We start from the raw sequence: 6,770 nt of genomic DNA, 5'->3' as shown, positions 1-6,770 counted from the left end.
TACTCTCTCCTCTAGGGTTGCTATGGGTTGGCAGTGAGTTTGATTCTTTATTTTGGCCCCTCTCCCATTCTCCTTTTAGTTCTGCTGAGAAAGATGGGTCTTTCTATTTCCATAAAGAGTTACAGCCTCAGAAGCTCTTGGGGAAGTTCGACTCTATGCTATAGGTTGCTGTGACTCAATCAACTCAATGGCAGTGAGCTTGGTTTGATTCGGTTGGTTGGTTTTGTTCACCCCTGTGTTCTGTTAGACTCTAACAGAGCATGGGACTCCTTTCAGCAACACTTGCTCTCCTCTTCAACGTCTTTTCTCTTATTCTCATGCCCGGTTATTTCTTTGGTCAGTGGACATTGTCTAGGTCCCTGGAACAATCCTGATCAGGTCTCCTGTGACTTCACTATTTCTGTTTTTCAGTCACATGTCCTCACGCCCCTGTTCTCGGGAATTGCTGTGCCTCCCAGGTCTGGCTCCTCTTGCTGAAAGTCCCTGCCTCAGACAAATCACTCCTAGAATCACTCCTCTCTCTAGGACTGTATTGTCCACTAGATTCTCGCTGAATTTATTGTTCATTGCCATTGAGACTGTTCTGGCTCATGAAGACCCCATGTCAACAGAATATTGGCCTGGTCCTGAACCATCGTCACAATCTTTGGTTTACTCAAACCCTGCCTGGTCTTGTGCCATCCTGACAATTGTTATGCTTAACCCATTGCCACTGTGCCAATCCATCTAATTGAGCGCCTTCCTCTCTTTTGCTGACCTTACAAAGAATGATATCCTTATCTAGGGGCTGGTACCTATGACAACATGTCCAAAGAACATCTTATCCTCTTGCTTTAAGGTGTATGCTGGTCTTTCTTCTTCTAAATCAAATTGGTTTGTTCTTCTGGCAGTCTGTGGTAATGCAGTACTCTTTGCCAGCACCATAATTTAAAAGCATCCACTCTTCTTTGATCTTACTTATTCATTTTCCAGGTTTCAGATGCATATGAGGTCATTGAAATGAACATGGCTTGGGTCAGACACACCTTAGTCCTTAAAGTGACATTTTTGCTTCTTTTTTTTTTGAGCTAATAAAATTTTATTGTTCAAACTGTACAGTTGGTTGGACCTGCTCATGCATCTTCACCAGTTGCTGGGGCATCTCCACCCTTGGTGTTCCTGGTGTAAATTACTTGAGCTCTGTGTTTTGAAACCAGCTTGATAAGTCCTTTACCCAGCAGCTCCTGGAGGGCTGCCCTGGCCAGGGAACCACTAATCTTCAATCTCTCAGACAACAGCTGGGGTGATCAGCTTATAGCTGGGAACTTCTTTACAGAGCTTGTCATAGGTGGCTTTGTCAAACAAGACCAGGTTATTGAACTTGTCCCGAACTTCGCCTGTGGACCACTTCTTCTTCTTGGCCTTGGCCCCAGATTTGTTCACTGGGTCTTTGTCCTTCTTGGCTGACTTCCCGGCATCCTTCTTCTTCTTGTCGTCCTTGGGTAGCATCACGAAGCTCGAGAGCAGCTACTGCCGCAGCAGCCTCGCTAAGATGTCGGACAAAAAAGGAAGCGACATTTTTGCTTCTTAACACTTTAAAGAAGTCACTTAAAGCAGATATGCCCAGTATCCACTACTTGTCTGTCAGTTTGTCATGCAAGGTGGCTTGTGTGTTGATGTGATGCTGGAAGTTCTGTCACTGGTATTTCAAATGGCAGCCAGGTCACCCACAGTGAACACGTTTCAGTAGAGCTTCCAGACTATGAAACTAGAAAGAGGGACTTGTCTCCCCACTTCAGAGCAAGGAGTCACTGAAAACCTTATGTATGTGAAAATTGAACATTGAGTATGGAAGACTGAAGAGGAATCGATGCATTTGAATTTGGCCTGGAGAAGACTATTGAAAGCCCCATGGACTGCTAACAGAACAAACAGATCTCTTTTGGAAGAAGTACTACCAGAGTGCTCCTTAGAAGCGAGGATGACAAGACTTGGAATGAGATACCTTGTACATGTTGTCAGGAGCGAAGTCTCCAGAGAAGGACATTATGCATGTTAAGGTGGAAGGGCAGCAAAAAGAAGAAGAAGAAGAAGAAACCTCTCAATGAGATGGATTGACATAGTAGCTGTATCAATGGACTCAGGCATAGGAAGAATTGTGAGAACGGCATAGGACTGTGCAGTGTGTCTGGTGTGCATAGTGTAGCTGTGGGTCGGAATCTACTCAATGGTACCTCACAACCACAACATTCCCAATGTCATACATTGTTTGATTTCTTGGCTGCTGCTTCAATGTACATTGATAGTAGATTCTAGAAAAGTGAAATATTTGACAAAGTCAACATATTTCCAGCATACAACTTGAATAAGTGTGGTAAAAAGATACAACATTGACACACACCTTTCCTGATTTTAAACCATAGTTTCCCAAACATATTTGGCTTCTCACCCCCTTTTCAGAAAGGAAAAAAATAATTCAGGGTCCCCCTGGCAATTAAAATTTTTTTGTGCTGTAGCCTATAATCCAGGATCAAGTGTAAGTCTCTGCTTTTGCAGCATTCTCCAGATCGTTCCAGCACCCCTCTTTCCAGGGAGTGGTCTCATCAACCTTGGTAAACATGAGTTTAAACCATGCAGTCACTATTGCTCCTTAATCTATGTACATATGCACATGAGCACAATCAAGTACACCGGAGCTCCCATTCTTTGCAATGTGATCCGTACTTCGTGATGATCCACACAGTTGAATGCTTTTGTATTGTCAGTAAAATACAGGTAAATATCTTCCTCATTCTCTATATACTTCAAACCAGGATCTAGTTGATATCAGCAATGCTATCCTTAATTCCAAGTTCTCTTCTAAATCTGGCTTGAATTTCTAGTTTTGGATGGCTGCAACTGGTTTTTTATTACATTAAGCCAAGTTTTAGTTGCCTCTGATAGTGACGGCATTACTCACTAACTCCTGTATTCTGTTCGATCACCTCCCTTTGGGATGGTCACAAATATAAATCGTTTCCAGTTTGTTGGCCACATCTTCCAAATGTGTTGGCGCAGAGAAGTAAATACTTTCAGTGTTGCATTTGTTTGTTGGTATTCTGTTATTCAACTGGTATTTGGAAATTTCTGCAGTCTTGTTTTTCACTAGTACCTTTAGTGCAGCTTGTATTTCCTCCTTCAGTACCATCAGTTCTTGATATATGCTACCACCTGAAATAGCTGAACATTGAGCGGTTCTTTTTGGCACAGTGACTATGTACTCTTTCCCTCTTCCCTGGATGCTTCCTGGCTTGTTCAATATCTTGCCCATGGAATCCTTCAATAGTACAACTCAAGACTTGGAACTTTTCCTCAGTTCTTTTAGGTTGGCAAATGCCAAGACTGCTTTTACCGTTTTGCTTTTCTAAATCCAAGTATTTACACATTTAATTATGATATTTTCCTTTTCTTCTAAAGCCACCTTTTGAATCTTCTGTTCAGTTATCTTACTTGATCATGCCTTCCGTATGCTTTAGTTACTGTACATTCTAGAGGAAATTTCAAAGTCTCTTCTGACAGGTGTTTTGATCAGTTTTTCTTCCTTTCTCTCCCGTCTTGTTGATAACCGTCTACTTTCTTCCTGTATGCTGTCCTTGATGTCATCCTGCAACTCCCCTGGTTTTCGATCAGGAGTGTTGAAGGTGTCAAATGTATTCTTGAAATTGTCTCAAATTCAGGTATGATATGTTCAAGGTCATACTTGGGCTTTCGTTTCCTTCAGCTGTTCCCCAGAGAGCTCTTGCACTTGTCTGACTGACTAATGACATTGAGCTTCTCCACATTTTTGTCCCACAGATGTAGTCAAATTAATTCTTGTGCATTCTGGTTTATGAGAGTCAGTCAGCATTTACATTTGGAAATAAAGTATTTGCAATGATTGTAATTGGTCTTACAAAACTATTGCATATGATCTCATAATTTTTATTTGTATTTTCCAACTCCCAATCCTTTTTCTTTGTTTTTAACTTTTGCCTTACAAGCCCCAGGAATTATCAATGCATCTTTGAATACATGCTTGGTCAATTTTAAATAGACTGCAGAAATTGGTAACATTCTCCAGTTTCTTTAGCTTTGGTATCAGTGATTGGTGGATACATTTAAATAATGGGTATAATAATTGGTTGTCCTTGAAGGGATATGGATATTAGCCTATCACTGACATATCTGTACTTCAGAATAGATCTTGAAATGTTTGTTTTTGTTTTTTTGACAATGAATGTATGCTATTCAAAATGACCAATGCTAGTCAATTTCAGTTCGCTAATGCTTAGGATATCACTCTATATGCATTGTACTACATTTCCAATCACATCCAATTTTCTAGATTCATATTTTTCCGTGTTCCACTTATTAATGGATATTTGCACCTGTTTCTTCTCATTTTGAGCTGTGCCAGCAGACAAAGGTCCTACACATTGTATTGCACCCTCACCATTAAGGGTGGCTCTTTAAGAAGTCAAGAGTCCTGGTGGCTTAGTGGTTATGCATTGGGCTGCGCATGGTTGGCAGTTTGAAACCACCAGCAGCTCCAAAGGAGAAATCCTGGGCTTTGTAGTTCTTATCCGGTCAACAGTTAAGATCTCAAACACCCACTGGGAGTCACTATGAGTCAGCTGGACTCGTTGGCAGTGAGTTTGGCGTGGTTTCTTTAAGAAGTCAGTTCTTTCTCAGTCATGGTTTGAGTTCCTTACCACCTGAGAGACTCTTCTTGTGGCACTATCTCAGAACAATGTTGACTACTTTCATAAGATTTACCCTGGCTTTTTTCTTTCTTTTTAAAAGAGGTGTATTTCCAGATCCTTCTCCTTAGCCTGTCTTGGTTTGGAAGCTTGACTGGAACCTGTGCACCATGGGTGACCTGATGACATTGAAAGTAATAGTGACATAGCTTCCAGCATCACAGGGTGACCGACAGAGAAGCAGAGGCTTCTGCATTTCGATGCATCCTGGAAGGAGTCCTAGTGGCATAGTGGGCTATGTGTTGCGCTGCAGACCACAAGGTTAGCAGTTTGAAACCACCAGTTCTTCCGAGGGAGCTACAAGATGAGGCTTTCGATTCCTATAAAGATTTTCAGCTTCGGAAATCTGCAGGGGCAATTCTACTCTGCCCTATTATATGCTCACTATGAGTCAGATTGACTCTATGGGAGTGAGTTGGTCTCCCCACCCCCACCCCCCGGAAGTTTCTGTAGTTTCCAGTGTAAGTACATTCTCATCAAGGCTCAGTCACCAATTCCAGGCAATTTGGAATCTCAGAAGGAGCCCCATTCCTCATGATCAATCAATGGCCTCAGTGGATCTCGGTGCATTTATCCTGAAATCTTAATATTTATCTATATTACTTAACTCATGAAGATTCCCAGGTCCCGACTTATTAGGCAGACTGAATCCCTTTGAAAGGACACCCCAGCTCTTCTGGGGTCCCCTCCCCCATCCCTCCCACTCCCTCTGCAGTGGAGAGTGTCCACGCTCTGCAGTCACTCCAAGCCAGAGAAGCGACAGCACTGGAACACGTGCAAAGAAACAAGGATGAAGCCAGAGACACCTTTTTCAAGAAGAAGAAGCAAGGGTGGGCTCTTAACGCCCTGGGACATCAGCTCTTATCCCGCTGGTATTTCAGCTGCTTCATGTTGAAACAAGTCAACCCAGAGCTGTATAATCAATTAATTCCAGCTTTTGTCTTACCGGGATTTGTTTGCTGGAGGGGAGTTGTTTATGCTGGCGGGTCCCTCCTTCTACAGAGCTCGATTTTGATTATACAGAGTCTTGGCCATCATCTGGAGGGTGCTGTAAACAAGATCATCTTTGTCTACCAGGAACGCGCCCGATGCCAATAGGTTTAAATAAACACAAGCATCAGTTTTGTTTTCACATTGTCTGAGGTAACCACTGGCAAGAGCATTTACCGGGGCCCTCTGCTCCTCCCCGGCTACGGGAGTGTCGGCTTTTGGACCTGGTTTGCAGACACTAGCTAGCTAAGAGAAAGGATTTCATACTTAGCAGATGAGTGCTACACCCAGCACTGCATTCTTCTGTGTGGTTTTGGTTTTTCAAATTTCACCAAGATAGTGTTGTTTCTTTTTGTGCTAGCCCTGCCTGCTTGGGGGGAAGACCTTAGAAATATAAAGTGAAATCGTGAACTCAGGTCAGCAGTGCCTTGGCTTACAAAGCTAAAGTTCTAAGTGGGCTCCGAGGAGGACATAGTTCATAGGAGTCTGATACTAGTGCATTGAATTGCATTCCATGTGGGAGATAAACAGAATTTTGCAGAAGTGTGAGTGTCTGTTACAATTCCAGACTAAGCCACCACAGAAGCATATAACTCTTCAGATGGTGATAAATGACCTTAACCGAGAAGTGAAGCTAAAATCAATTTCCCCTTTAATCTCCCCCACGAACGAAGCATGGACTATGTGATTCACATCCCCATCTCTGTTCAAAACAGACTAAAAAAATTTTCAATGACAATTCTGTTTTAATAGACCAAGCTTCAAGCGCTAGATAGAACACATTAGTTTCTCAGAGCTACACAGGCAGTTTATAAAATTTCATACTGATAGGGGTGAGGGTGGAGAGAGTCTAAGTACTCCATTTGGAAAAATGAAATAGCAGGGAATCATTTTGTCATGGCCCCTTGTTTGAGACCATGAAACAAACCAAAACAACAAAACAGTCAGGTTCGAGTTGATTCTGACTCATGGGACTCCCATGTGTGTCAAGGTCAAGGTGTGCTTCCTCATGGCTGTTTTTTT

At 42.4% G+C, this 6,770-nt stretch overlaps 1 pseudogene; it reads right to left on the bottom strand.

Moving 5' to 3' along the window:
- Positions 1-1,054: 1,054 nt before the first annotated feature.
- Positions 1,055-1,526, bottom strand: LOC123521605 (annotated as a pseudogene).
- Between the last annotated feature and the right edge of the window lie 5,244 nt (positions 1,527-6,770).

Source organism: Echinops telfairi, unplaced genomic scaffold, assembly GCF_000313985.2.
Source record: "Echinops telfairi isolate 266 unplaced genomic scaffold, ASM31398v2 ScPeMD7_27;HRSCAF=92, whole genome shotgun sequence".
In the NCBI taxonomy this organism is placed as follows: domain Eukaryota; kingdom Metazoa; phylum Chordata; class Mammalia; order Afrosoricida; family Tenrecidae; genus Echinops; species Echinops telfairi.
Note: the sequence above shows the minus strand (reverse complement) of the source record. Positions and strands in the feature narration are given on the sequence as shown.